At 39.4% G+C, this 14,305-nt stretch overlaps 1 protein-coding gene across 12 annotated transcripts in view; it reads left to right on the forward strand.

The window, feature by feature from the left end:
* The window catches only part of MAST2 (microtubule associated serine/threonine kinase 2), a 204,901-nt gene that overhangs the window by 99,817 nt on the left and 90,779 nt on the right, over nucleotides 1–14,305 (forward strand). The window lies entirely within an intron of this gene.

The following is a 14,305-nucleotide window of genomic DNA, read 5'->3' on the forward strand; positions in this document are numbered from 1 at the left end:
CATTAGAGAAGAGAGCAACTAAATTCCAATATGCGGAATGAGAACATCCAGGCCCGCAATGATAAGGGCTTTGTTGGGGCAAGATTGGTTATGCAAGTTCTTTTGGCCTGGCTCATACCATTTATTTTAGATGTAGCTTCCTGAAATTAAATTGTTTTCATTTTTAGAAAGCTATTTCATATTCAAACTCATCTGGGTATTTTTTAATGCATTAAAAAATCTAGTCTAGAATACCAGACGTAGAGGAGCTGATAACTTTGTTGACAGTGTACATATCTGTGGAAAAAAATTTGAAAGAAAATGAAGTTCTAAAGCTATTTATATTTGTTTACCCAAGCCAAAGGAGTATTGTATTTTGCTTTTTCTCAATCGAAACAGTTCTGAATGACTTCCCTCACCTGGCTCTGTGGAGGGGACCTCCTCTTGGCAATTCCTTTCACATAGGATTTTTTTGTTTATTTGTTTGTGAATTTCACCACCAATACCTAGGCCCTACACTTAGGAGCTCAATGTAAATAGTGTTTATGTCTCTAGTTACCCAGAAAGTTAAGCTTTTCTAATACCTATTACAACTCAAGGTAATTGGCCTCATATTTCTTGAAATGTCTTTATTTCTTTGAGGCTGTGAGCAGTCAGTAGAGGTAAAGAATGGACTGTAGGAGTGAAGAAGTAGCTACAGCACCTGTCATGCTGTGTGTGTGTGTATGTGTGTGGGTGTGTGTGTTGCTATTGGTGGCCTTTATTAAACTTAAGAGTCCTTTAGGATAGTTACCTTTTTGCAGTGCTGGCTTACTCATTTGTTCAGTGGACTAGGACATCAGATATTGGATGAAAGTAAATGCCAGGTGTCTGCAATGATAGGCAGTGTGCAGAGAGGAGTTCCTGGGGCTCAAGGATTTGATGTATCAAGCTTTACCACTGTGAAACTGACATGTGAAACAGTGTCATGTACTTTCCCACTCTGATGCAACTTGATGGTATTTGCCTGGATGAATGCTTCTGGAGAATGTGCTAAAAAGAGATACCACCTGCTACACACAGTAAATCCTTTGTGTGGTGTCAGTGGTGCCTGATATAAGACTTTAGTTTCTGTGTGGACTTTGCAAATAAGGAAATTTTGGTACCTGTAAGGACTTTGAAGGCCAGAGTGATAGCTTTGTGTTACATTTAACAGTATTTTTTTTTTAATTGGGCTTATACAGGAAATGATCTTACATAGGTTCTCCACCTCTCCAGTGGGAAGGCAGGGATTGGCAGAGATTGGCAGGGATGAGCAATAGTTATTACTAATTTCCCAATAGGAACCATTTTGTTGTTAAAAAATGGACATGGTTTGTCAGTGAGCCATAAGTATGTGGACACAAGACCTGAAAATGGAGAATTCGTGAGAATCTGTTTTGTTACTGTTATGTTGAAAATAGCTATCATTATGCTGATCATCTGCACGTTTATATGTCTTGACCTTGCAACTACCAATTCACTATAATGTACTTGGATATCTCAGAGACAGGTCATCTTTAGCATTTATAAAACCAAAGGTAGGGACTTCCCTGGTGGCACAGTGGTTAGGAATCCACCTGCCAACACAGGGGACACAGGTTCGAGTCCTGGTCCGGGAAGGTCCCACATGCTGCGGAGCAACAAAGCCCGTGCACCGCAACTATTGAGCCTGTGCTCTAGAGCCCGCAAGCCACAACTACTGAGACCACGTGCCACAACTATTGAAGCCTGCGTGCCTAGAGCCCCTGCTCCGCAACAAGAGAAGCTACTGCATTGAGAAGCCCGCGCACCGCAAGGAAGAGTAGCCCCCCCTCGCCGCAACTAGAGAAAGCCCATGCGCAGCAACAAAGACCCAATGCAGCCAAAAATAAATAAATAAATAAATGTATAAAAACAAAAAACCAAAAACCAAAGGTATTATCTTTCTCAGAAATCTACTCCTCTCTTATTCTCTAGCTTACTAAATGGTACCACTTCCTCAAGATAGAAAACTCAGTTATTCTTGTCACCTGTCTCTGCCTCACACCAACTCCTTTCTTTTATACCTCTAAATATCTCTTAAGTTCTTCTACTTCTTTCTACTACCACTGGTGTGTCCATATTGTCCAAGCCATTGTAATCTCTTGGCTCTGCTACTGCTGTAACTTTCTAACCAGTTTTTCTTTGTCTAGCATTGCTTACCCCCCAGTCCACCCATCCATTATAGAATAGCCAGAAAAAGTTTTTTAAAGTACGGATTTGATTATTAGATGTTTATTTAAACTCATTTAGTGCATTTTTTATTACTCTTAGGATCACATCTGAAAATCTTGACATGGTCCATAAAACTGTCTGTACAATCTGATTCCTGCCTTTGTCTCTATATTTTGCACAGTGTGTTCTCTGTTCCTGGAATGTTCTTTTCTTCATCTATGCCTGGCTAGCTCCTACTTATTCTTTAAGTCTCAGCTTACATCTCACTTCCTTATGAAAGGTTTTTCTGATCTCACCCATACCTTGCTGTCCCTAGGCTAAGTTGAGTTTCCCAGAATGTACTTTGATTAAACCCTGTACTTTCCCTTTATAGTTCTCACAGCAATTGTAAATAAGGAATTACTTGTCTGTCTTCTCCCATTGGATTGTCTATTAGTCTGCTTGGGCTGTCATAACAAAATACCAGGACTTCCCTGGTGGCGCAGTGGTTAAGAATCTGCCTGCCAATGCAGGGGACACGAGTTTGAGCCCTGGTCCAGGAACATCCCACATGCCGTGGAACAACTAAGCCTGTGCACCACAACTACTGAGCCTGCACTCTAGGGCCCGCATGCCACAACTACTGAGCCCGTGTGCTGCAACTACTGAAACCTGCGTGCCTGGAGCCCGTGCTCTGCAACAAGAGAAGCCACCACAATGAGAAGCCCGAGCACCGCAACGAAGAGTAGCCCCCACTCGCCACAACTAGAGAAAGCCCACGCACAGCAGCGAAGACCCAACGCAGCCAAAAATTATTAAAATTAAAAAAAAACAAAAACAAAGAACAACAAAATACCACAGGCTAGGGGCTTAAACAACAGAAATTAATTTTCTCATAGTTCTGGAGGCTAGATGTCCAAGATCAAGGTGCCAGTTGGTTTCTAAGGAGGGCTGTCTTCCTGGCTTGCAGATAGCCACCTTCTCACTGTGTGCTCACATGGCCTTTCCTCTGTGGGTGTGGGTGTGTGTGTGTGTGTGTGTGTGTGTGTGTGTGTGTGTGTGTGTGTGTAAGGGGGGGTGGAGAGAAAGAGAAAGGTTGAGGATCGAGATCTTCCTTCTCTTATAAGGTCACCAGGCCTATTGGATAAGGGCTCCATTCTTACGACCTCATTTAACCTTAATTACCTCCTGAAGATCCTATCTCCAAGTGCAGTCATTGGGGGTTAGAGCTTCAACATACGAATTTTGGGTGGGGGACACAATTCAGTCCATAGCAGATGGTAAGCTCCATGAGGTCAAGACCATGTTGTGTGGTACATGGGCCTAGGGCCTAGTATGGAGTTTAACACATAGTAGGCAGCCACTTAGGCCCATTCCTAACATTTGTGTGATCTGGGACAAGAATATAAATGGAGATATAAATGTTTAAGAATTTTAAGTAAAGCTAACAAACTGTAAAATAAAATATGTTCTACCCTCCTATCTTGAGAAATATAGTTTCAAAAAATATGGGTGAAACTATTGATTTTTAAAGTGCTAAATATTTTATTAATATTTAACTTAATATTATTAACTATTAATAACAATGAGTACCAGGCGGACGTTGCAGCCAATTCAAAGGAGAAGTGAAAAAAGTACAAATTTATATGTAGTAAAGAAATGTTGACATAAATTTATAAATTGTTACAAACCTGGATTTTTCTGTGGGGAGAAGGGAAGTCAGTTGAACCTCCACTATACAGAATTTATTTGCATATCTATAGACAAGAGCTATTTTGTATTGCTATCAGTTATCTGTAAATTAGAGAGCTGTAAAATAGCACAAAGGCAATAAAAGACTAGAATCAAATAATTTAGTCTCTAAACAATACATAGTTTTCAATCTGAAGATTATTATTTTTTTCTTTACTTACACCAAGTTTTCTTACAGTCTCTCCCACCCTTTTTTTAGAAAAAATTTATTTATTTTATTTATTTATTTTTGGCTGCATTGGGTCTTCATTGCTGCGCGCGGGCTTTCTGTAGTTGCAGCGAGCAGGGCTGGGGACTACTCATCGTTGCAGTGCGCGGGCTTCTCATTGCGGTGGCTTCTCTTGTTGAGGAGCGCGGGCTCTAGGCGCACAGGCTTCAGTAGTTGTGGCACACAAGCTCAGTAGTTGTGACTCGCGGGCTCTAGAACGCAGGCTCAGTAGTTGTGGCGCGTGGGCTTAGTTGCTCCGCGGCATGTGGGATCTTCCCGGACCAGGGATCGAACCAGTGTCCCCTGCATTGGGGCGGGCGGATTCTTAACCACTGCGCCACCAGGGAAGTCCCTCTCCCACCCTTTTGATTAAAGCAATCTCAAATATTACTCTTGATCATAAAACAAGGTTGGTCTCATTAAATTTGGCCTAGTTTTTTACATAGGGGTAGCAATAAGGTTAATTTACTGTTTGGCCTTCTTAAATTTGCTTTGCTGGGAATTTTATAAAGAATCTCAGATTGAACTTTTAAAAGCCACTGTTACTTTTATTTCAAGGCTAGAGAGCCAAGCTTAAGAAACTCTTTATCAGCGACTTCCCTGGTGGCGCAGTGGTTAAGAATCCGCCTGCCAGTGCAGGGGACACGTGTTCGAGCCCTGGTCCGGGAAGACCCCACAGGCCACGGAGCAACTAAGCCCGTGCACCACAACTACTGAAGGCTGCGCGCCTAGAGCCCGTGCTCTGCAACAAGAGAAGCCACCGCAGTGAGAAGCCCGCACACTGCAACGAAGAGTAGCTCCCACTCGCCGCAACTAGAGAAAGCCCACACGCAGCAACGAAGACCCAACACAGCCAAAAATAAAATTAATTAATTTAAAAAAAGAAACTCTTTATCAGATTTCTTCTGTAGTACCTATAAATTTGGGTGGATTCTTCTGTTTTCAAGGTCCTTAAAAATGTCCTAAGGGTCTTGGGTCTGCCAGGAGGTGATCTGCTGGACCCTATAAAGCCAGGTACCAGGCCATTTTTCCTGGGAGGGTTTTGTATTTATTGGCTTCAAAAAGTCAACCTTAGTTCTTTAAAAGTGGTTTGTTATACCTGATTAAATAAGTAGCATTCTCAAATATGACATTTTGACAAACTTTTGGTTGCATAACCATTTTTTACAATTTTATTTTAAGGGGATTCAATAAGGAAATTTAGTAAGACTTTTGCAAGTCCCATTGGGGGTAGTCAGTGAGAATCAGATATGATTTAGAAATGTTTCCTTTTACAAAAGCAAATTATTAAGGATTTAGATAGCTTAAGAAGAAAGAGTAGGCTTCCTTATATATCCAGAAAATAGACTTTAAGACAGTATTCCAAACAAACTACAGTCATCCCTCATTAGTTCATTCAATCGTAGTATAATTAATTTTCATTTCACTGGATCTTAGGTTGGTAGTCTGCTTCTTGACTAAAAAGAGCTCTGGAAATTCTGACTCAGTCCACTGGAATGGTCTGAAAGTTTTCCAGTTGTCCAAGTGATAGCATCAGAAGCCTGTACCCAAGAGTCTATTCTTTGAAGTGTCAAATAGTTTGAAATACCTGCTGCAGTCCTTTTCCGTGGGACTCAGACAATTGTTTGTTGAAAACACAGACTTTGGCTTCTAGTTGATTATAGAGCCTTCAAACTAGCATCAGTGTAAAACAAAATCTCTTCGTAAATGACAGAGACTTAAAAGAGCTGTGGTCAGTTTATTATGGACAATTTTTAAATGTGAAAGGTCTGATGAGAGTTTATAACAAGAATAATGCAACTAACAGGGAATTAAGTTTTTCTGTAGCATGCAGAACAAGAATAATAAAACCAATTCAAAAAAATATGGATGAACATAACTTTTACAGAGGAAAAATTCTTGATATATATATATATAACATAATAATCTTATGGCAGAGAACATACCAAGACCAAACTAAGGATATCAAGTAAAAAGATTTAGTAAGTCTGCAGTAAATGCTGGACATTTATCAATATATTTTTATAAAATTCCATTGACCTAGAAGATGCTAGATTTAGATTTTAAGAGTAAGGCTTCTACCAAGTAAGCATTTTAAATGACAACTGAAATTAAGACTAAAAACACTAAACTATTATTTCCTAAAATCTGGCAACACGCCATGAGGACTCATAAAACAGAAACACATTATGGGATAGCAAGGGCATTGACAAATCTCTAGGAACGTCCCATAGTTATACAGTTTCTAGAATATTTATATTCATAGCATTTTAGCTGTACATATTTCAACTAGGGAAGGCTGAGCATCTTTTCTTATTTGACAACTTTTCCCATGAAACTCATCAATAGTAAGACATCAAATAAACCAAATTATCTCTGGCATCTCTCTAAAAATGTGAAAGAACACTTCTTTGTGATTTTTGCAGGAATGTTCTGGGATATCTCAAAGATATTTTTAGGTGGTAAGAATATACTGAAAGTTTTATTTTACTGTTTCTTATATTTAGGAACTGATTTGGGGAAGGCTAAACTGCAAAGAGTTGTCAGTGAAAACACAAAGATAAGAGTTTGGTATTTGAGAAACAATACCTGGTTACTTAACCAAGGTGACAATAAAACATTTAAAAATAAACAGAGAAGGTAACACAATTTTGAATAACCTCACCTTTTTCATGAGGAACCTTATTTTGCGTGTTTTCTTAAATAATTAAGGGCATAATAAGTCAGAATAAAGCAAAGAAAGTTATTCTATTAAGACACAAAATATTTGCTATCTGGGCATATTACGTAGAAAAAAAGAATACACTTTAATAAGGTAGGTGAAGGCAATAAACAATAAACCAGAGAAACTGGCCCATCAAAATTGAGCAGACTTGGCTAAGATTTTAACCAGTTCATGGCTTTTCAGACTCACGGCATGGTATTATAAACCATGGCAAACAAAAATCACTTTCCTAATTTTGTTCTTTATTATTCTGCTTCATATTCTGGAACATATTTACACTTTACTTGGGGACAGTTCTTAGGGTGTTGTCAGATCAGATTTAATTTTATAGTAATACTGAGGTGATATTAACATGTAATGTGTTTATCATTGCTCTCTTCAAATGAATCAATAGATAAACATTTTTAAGTGTCTGAGAGGTAATTAGATTTAGATGAAGTCCTGAGGGTAGGGTACCCATGATGGGATTAGTGTCCTTTTAAGAAGAGGGAGAGAGACCAGAAAGTACCTGTGGCTCTCCCCTTCCTCTGCCTCCCCCCTCCTCTCCCTTCCCCTCTCTCTCTCTGCCATGAGGACACAGTGAGAAGGTGACTGCTGGCTACAACCCAGGAAGTGGGCCCTACAAGGAACCAAATCTGCTAGCACCTTGATCTTGGACTTCCCAGCCTCCAGACTGTGAGAAATAAATGTCTGTTGTTTAAGCCAAACACACACATACAAAACCTTTCAGTTTCCATTTGTAGTACAGTTATTATTGATCGTTATTACCCATAGAAATAAGCTCTTTGGGGGTCCCCAAAAAGTTTTGCTTGATGAATTTTGAGAAATATATATGAAACTGCACAACTCAGACTGGGACTCGAACTTAGCCAGAATCCAGACCGGGACTTGAACCCATGGGGCAGGACTCGAACCTGGCCAGAACCCAGGTTGGGACTTGAACCCACTGTCTTTTAATTGAGATCACATACCTGGTCTCAGGACTTAATGAAACTCAGATTCTGTATGTCTAGTTGCAGAAAGAATTCAATGAGAGACAAAGTGATAGGTAAGAAGTGGATTTATTTAGAGAGATAACACATTCCATAGACAGAATGCCGTCTGTCTCAAAAGGTAAGAGTAGCCCCAGGGCATGGGGCTATCTTGGAAAGTGAGAGCAGCCATGGGAGAAACACACTCCACAGACAGAGTGTGGGCCATCTCAGAGGCCCTGATATATGGGGTGGTTAGTTTTTATGGACTGGGTAATTTCATAGGCTAACAAGTGGGAGGATTATTCCAACCATTTTGGAAAAGGGGCAGAGATTTATAGGAATTGGGCCACCACCCACTTTTTGGCCTTTTATGGTCTGCCTCGAAACTGTCATGGCTCTGGCGGATGTGTCATTTAGCATATGCTAAGGTATTATGATGCTCATAATGTATTATGAGCATATAATGAAGCTCAAGATCTACAGGAAGTCGAATCTTCTGCCATCTTGGACCTAATCGGTTCTAACCAGTTTTTGTCATGTCCTTAAGGGCTATGTCATGCTTTTAGAGGTTGTACCCTGCCCATTTCCCTCCTGTTTCATATACACCATGCAATTACCACCACAACAAGGATATAGAACAGTTTTATTGCCCCAAATATTGCCTGTGTAGTTTTGCAGTCAATTCTTCTTTCACCTCTTGGTCCCAGGCAATCACTGATCTGCTTTTTGGCACTCTAGATGAGTTTTGCCTGTGGCAGAATTTCATATAAATGAAAATCATACAGTATCTACTCTTTTATATTTAACTTCGGTGTTCCTGTTCATTTTAATACTTAGTATACCTTGTGTGAATAGACCACTCTTTGTTTGATGGATATTTGGGTTATTTCTGTTACTGAATTGAACTTGGGTATGCTTGCCCGCCACACAGCAAAGCCAGCCTACTGACACTGACTGGGTTGTGGTGAAGGAAAGTACAGCATTTATTGCAGGGCACCAAGCAAGGAGAATGGGCAGCTCATGTTCTAAAAACACAAACTCCATGATGGCTTTCAGGAAAGGACTTTTAAGGCAACATTAAGGGTGGGATTGCAGGGTGCATGATCAGCTCATGGACTGTCTTCTGATTGGTTGTTGGTGGTGAGGTAACAGGGTGATGTTTTGTTAATCTTAATCATCAACCTTCTGGTTCCGAGCAGTCTGGGGTCTACCTGCTTGTGCTCAGCATGTAGTCACCATCCTCCACTTGGGTGGGGAGGTCTTAGTTCCTGCAGAACAACTCAAAGATATGCATTGGATTGTTATGTATATCCCTTAAGAAGGAGCTAGGACTCTGTTTTATTGCTGAACTATTGTTTAAGCTATCATTACTTTTCTTACTTGACTGCTTTTCCTTTGTTTCTGCATTCCCTTACTTCCCTAATTAGTAACTGCTTAAGTCTGCTCTTTGGAACTCAGGGAAGGCCTAGGAGACTAAAGCCTTTTTCTACAAACAAGAAACAGGGGACATGGAGAGGTCTGTCACCCAGAGGGCCCTACAGGGTCCTGCTTGTTTTCATTTACAGTTTTTGGATATCGTGAATAAAAGTGCTATGATATTAATATACAAGTCTTTTTATGGACATATGTTTTCATTTCTCTTGGGTGTATAGCCAGGAGTGGTCAGACCATAAAAACAGTATCCCAGTCATTGCTACCACCAGTGGGAGTAACTTATCAGCCATAAACAAACCTAAAACAAAACCGAATTATATAGAGGAAAATTAAAATTAGAAAAGGAGAGACTAGGCCAACTTCAGATCGCCACTTCAGATTTACCTCTCAAATTCAAGAAGAGAAATGCCTGGGCAGTCCACATGAGATGCACTTCTTTCATGTGGCTCTGTGAGGTGAATCCATTGGACATTTTGGTGGAAGACTTCCAACACTGTTTAACAGGTAATTTTCCAAAAAAGATAAAATCATGGCTCTCATCCAGATATAAAATGAAAACATTTAAAGGTTAGAGAAACAGACAGATATTACAACCAATTATCAATTTTTCCATTATCAATTTTATATGATTGAAAGTTGGCAAAATATTAAAGATGATAATTGAATTAATACTGCTCCCATCTAGGTGTTCATCTGTTTGAGCAGTAAAGGCAAACAATTCATGTTATAAAAATGTCCATACTTTTCCTTGACTTTATTAGCAAAGCCACTATATTGTAATTAAGATTTTCTTATAAATTGTTTTGTTTTTATGTCAATTATATCACAAAGACTAGGGAAAAAGAATGTAAAGTGTGTTGTTAATAATTATATTGTTTACATATTGGAATATTTTGAATATACTAGGTTAAATATATTAAAATTTTAAAATTGTGTTATTTTTTTTTGAATAGTAAATTTTTTTTAATTTAAAAAATGTATATACACAGAAGAAACTCCAGAGAGTAGAAAATCAAATGTTTAAGAATATACAAGAAATAATTAGCAATAATTATCATTGGACAGGACATTTCATCTTGGCATACTTTATGTCCTTCAATACAAACTTTCATATAAAATTGTGTTATTTTGACAATACCAGCTTAATAGACTTTCTTGAGTCATTTTGTTTCTTAGTTCTTTTTTTTTAATTAGAGGTTATTTGTTCTGCTGTAGCAGTAGAAATTGGAGTTGGCAAAAAAAAATTCTTAAAAGCAATACATGGATTTAGAAATGAACCACGAACTTCACACGTCAAACTTTGTAATGGAGTCTCATGATAAATTATTGTTGTCACAGAAGATATTAAGCAATATTTTAATATCACCTTATAAATTGCTGTCACTTATGTTGCAGTTTCACCATCTCTTAAAGCAGTAGCTAGGCAGCCATATGACATGTCTTAAGATCTCCTTTGGGACTTCCCTGGTGGTCCAGTGGTTAAGACTCCGCACTCCCAATGCAGGGGGCCCGGGTTCGATCCCTGGTCGGGGAACTAGATCCCTCATGCCTCAACTAGAGATCCTGCATGCCGCAACTAAGTCCCGGCATGACCAAATAAATAAATAAATATTAAAAAAAAAAAAATCTTCTTTAATGTTTTCAGTGCTGGGATATTATAAAGAAAACCAAAAATAGCAGACTAAACCTTGATCTGTGATGGTCCTAATAAAGTAGTCTATAGAAATCAGTTTGGGGTTATTTTTTGGTGAATCTTCTTCATAGTCATGCATGATGAATGTACTCTAAAGTAGCCCCTGTAGTCTCCTCCTCCTGGTGTTCATTTTTTTGTGTAATCCTACTCCCTTTGAGTGTGGCAGTACCTGTGACTTGCTTCTAACCAATGAAACATAATAAAAGTGATAAGATGTCATTCATGTGGCTATATTATGGTATATAAGACTTTGTCTAGTTAGTAGACTTACCATAGAAACAGTCTGTACTGGCTTGGTGAAGTAGGCAGCTATGCTGGGAAAGCCCTTGTGACAAGGAACTATGGTAGCCTGTAGGAGCTGAGGTTGGCTTTCACTTGATATCCAGCAAGAAGCTAGGGCCCTCAGTCCCATAGCCACAAGGAAATTAATTCGGCTAACTACCTGATTGAGCTTAGAAGTGGATTCTTCCCTAGCCAAACTGCCATATAAGAATGCAACCTGGGTGACACATGATTGCAGCCTTGTGAGACCCTAAACAGAGGACCTAGATAAGCTGTGCTTGAATTCTTGACTGACAGAAACTGTGAAATAATAAATGTGTGTTGTCTTAAGTGGCTATGTTTGTGGTAATTGGTTATGTAACAGAAAATGAATACATCATGCAAACTTACTTTTTCCACTTTTTTGCTTTAATCTCCTTATATTTTATTGCAGTGTTACTTTCATTGTATCTGCTATGTGGAATTTCTTTTGGCTAAAATATTTTTAACCTTTTAAAAAGTGAAAGAGCCAAATAGCCAAACTTAGATTTCTTTTTTTTTTTTTTTGCCCTTCCCCCATCCTTGTCAAATGATAAATGATAACTGTATGTTTAGGTTTGTAAAAACCACCACATAATTTTCTGTGATGGTTGTACCATTTTATACTCCTACCAGTGATATTGAGAGCTCTAGTTGGCCCACATCTATACTAACAATTGTTATAGTAAGACTTTAAATTTTAAGGCCAATCTAAGTGGGTGGATAGTGTTATTCATTGTGGTTTTAACTTGCATTTCTTGGATGAAAAATGATGTTAATAATAACGACATAAAGCAACCAACATTTGTAAGTAATTACTGTTTACTAGATTCTATTCTAAGCACTCTATGCATAATAACCAAATAGTCCTCATCACAGCCCTATGATATATGTGCTGTTATTCCGTTATTGTTGTTATTATTATTATTACTACTATTATTATTAAGTAGCCTGGGGTTGGGTATTGGCGAGTGGAGAATATTGAGTAGAAACTCAGGACCGTGGCCTTAACTGCATGGCCTCGGCTTGGGATGAGGACAGATCGCAGCTAGTCTGTTAGATGTGGAAGTGTGGGCTTCTGTGACTGACCCTCATATCATCACGAGACTTTCCCAAAGTGGGACCCAGTACTTGTTCAGAGGTGCTAGATTTCTGAGAGAGTGTTTCCATTTTCGTTATACAGAACAGGGGATTCTGGAAAGGAGCTGTGAGAGCCAAATGATTGGGCTGGTACATGGAGAGGGAAAGTGAGTGTCTGTAGCTGCCGGGTGGGGTGGGTTTGCTTGGGTCATTAGAGCAGTGGCTTGCAAACTTTTTAGACTATGACCCTCAAAAGTAAATAGATTTTTACATTGTAACCCATGACACATGTTTATACTTGTATATTATACATATTTCAATAACAGTTGTCACAAACACACAAATTTCACTAAATAATTCTTATCCTTACTCTGTGTGAAGCACTTCAATATTTTCTTTTCTATTCTATTTCATTCTGTTTCTCTTTTAAGAAAATATTGGTCCCGACTTCCTAAATTGATCTCATGACTCACTAAAGAGTTGTGACCTGCAGTTAAAAAAGCACTGGTTGTTGGCTTCCCTGGTGGCGCAGTGGTTGAGAATCTGCCTGCTAATGCAGGAGACACGGGTTCGAGCCCTGGTCTGGGAAGATCCCACATGCCACGGAGCGGCTGGGCCCGTGAGCCACAGCTGCTGAGCCTGCGCGTCTGGAGCCTGTGCCCCGCAACGGGAGGGGCCGCGATAGTGAAAGGCCCGCGCACCGCGATGAAGAGCGGTCCCCGCACCGCGATGAAGAGTGGCCCCCACTTGCCGCAACTAGAGAAAGCCCTCGCACGAACCGAAGACCCAGCACAGCCAAAAATAAATAAATAAATTAATTAAATAAATAAATTAAAAAAAAAAAAAAAAGCACTGGTTGGAGTATGAATTAATCTTTTGGATGTTACCCTAGAAAAACAGTTTGACATACTTTGTCATCTAGGTGAATGAGAGGAGCCCGTCAGAGTTGGCAGGTGCTCTGAAGCAGGGGACCAAGACTTTTTGCTTAATCTCAGCTCCCTTAGCTGTCAGTGTTTATTAGCTCAGTAGTTTACTTGATCAATTGGCCAGGCTGCTTTTGTCAGATGGTTTCTTATGCGTTTGCACTTATCTTCTCCTTTAGATTGGGAGCTTGCCCTCCTGGGAGGGCAAGACCTACAATAATAGCTAACAGTTCTGTAGCACTTCCTCTGTGCTAGGCAGTTTTCTGTTTTACATATATCAGTCTTTACCACAACATACCTCTTAGGTACCTTAGTAATTTTCATTCTACAGATGGGCAAACTGGAGCATGCAAAGGTTCAGTGGTTTACCCTTCTTTACAGTTCTTCTGCAGCTTACCTCACCTTACCTTGTATAACATCTGCCATATAAATTATTTCATTAATAGTTTCTGGATGAAATTAAACTAAATAGTTTCTAGGCTTATTTTTCTTAACTTTCCTTATGCCTTTTTTTTTTCTTTTTACCACAAGGTTATTTAAGTGATTGGAGAGTAATAGAAATTGAATTTAAAATGATGCTGGACTTAGTCTAAAGAAGGAGTACAGAGTTTACTTAAATTGGTCAGATTCTGAATTTGAATAATGACTATGCCTTGAACCCCAACATTACAACTCTGTCATCCTCCATCAGGCCTGGGTTTGAGAATGAATAATGTTGCGGAAATGCCCACATATTCTTAGCTCATTATTTACTGATTTGGGATCCTTAATATGCTTTGTTCCATTCCCCTGCCCACTGCAACAGCTGTTCTAGTCTGGACCACGCCTCCTGAGTTAATAGTATTTCTGTCACAGTGTGAGTTTTCAAGTTGGTATGTGCAGTTTCTGCCAGAGTCTTTATTGTTGCCAGGTCTCAGGGTTGGAGGTTGCAACTGATTTGTGGGGGAGGGGATTTGATGCTTGTCACTGAGGAGGAACAAGGTGCTCCCTGGGGCTCTGATTTGTTGCAGGCTGAGTGTGAATGATGTCAGGCGGATCAGAGGA

The sequence above is a fragment of the Balaenoptera acutorostrata genome, chromosome 1 (assembly GCF_949987535.1).
Source record: "Balaenoptera acutorostrata chromosome 1, mBalAcu1.1, whole genome shotgun sequence".
Classification (NCBI taxonomy): Eukaryota; Metazoa; Chordata; class Mammalia; order Artiodactyla; family Balaenopteridae; genus Balaenoptera; species Balaenoptera acutorostrata.